The sequence below is a fragment of the Taurulus bubalis genome, assembly GCF_910589615.1.
Source record: "Taurulus bubalis genome assembly, chromosome: 3".
Lineage (NCBI taxonomy): Eukaryota > Metazoa > Chordata > Actinopteri > Perciformes > Cottidae > Taurulus > Taurulus bubalis.
The window spans coordinates 26804727-26805975 of NC_136591.1; positions in this window are offsets into that span (position 1 = coordinate 26804727).

The following is a 1249-nucleotide window of genomic DNA, read 5'->3' on the forward strand; positions in this document are numbered from 1 at the left end:
TTGACCAAGTTAGCTTAAAAGTTACCCAAAAACCAAACACACTTTCTTTGATCTGAGGATAGTTTCAAAATGTATAAACTCTTTTTTTTTCTGTTGACATTCTAAATATAGAAACATTTATCAGTATTACAAACATACCACCTGTGTTAAAAACAAGAGATGGCTTAACAGTATTACAAACTTTGAGAACTTGTACAAGTACTGTGTTTTTCATTACAATGACACAGCAAACTCAGAAAACATGAGAAATATCAACACGTCATGGAAAGCAAAAGTAGTTCTTTTATCACGTCCCATGCTCATAAAACTTGTTTTCAGAGTTATGATTGAGTGCAAACTAAATAAACAACATCGCCATCATCTACAATCACGCTAACCTGTATCAGCTACATCGTAAAAGTTGAAAGCAGGGATGTAGGTCGATAACAATTTTGATTGGCACATTATATCCATGTCATATATCATACAGAATCTCAGTTCAGTGATAATATTTTGTTGCACATCTCGCAACACATAAAAGTAATAATCAACCAACTTACTGCACGTTTTTTTTATGTTAATATCTTTGTATACTTTAATTGCCATGAGGTCAGATGAGGGAAAGCGGGAAGTGAAATTGATTAATTAAAGAAGGTGATAAGCAAATCATTTTTGATGCAACTGCGATTGCTACACACATGAAAAAACCTGTACGTGTGCAGCAGAGAGGAGCAAAGCTAATCAAAACTGGCATGAAATGCACTTCAGCTATTGCGGTCTTAAGAGCCAGTTTGGACTCTGGTTGTATTTTACAGTGCTCATAGAGTATATACACATTGACATGTGTTTGTTTTTCCATGTGTCTCTCCTAGACCATTTAATTGCACTGCCATTATGATAACCACAGCTACATCCTTCATTATGATTCTCAGTGTTCACAATTTGGCATGAGAGCTGACTAGTTTTGGCACTCTTCCCAGTTTACATTTTACAGAAACGCTTTGATCACTGACAGCCCTTCAGTAATGTGAGCACACATGGATGATTCCTGCTGTTTTTCTACTTATAATATTGATTAACCCCTTACTTGTAAAAGCAGAGTAATACATACAAACAAGCCAAATGACGGAGCAAAATATGAACGCTAAAAACTTGAGATGAAAATAAAATAATGGTGTACAATAGGTGTCTGAATATATATGTGTGTGTGCATGAACCTGTAAGTGGAATATGTCTGTGAACAGCAACTGTGCCAGTGCCTGTTATGCTC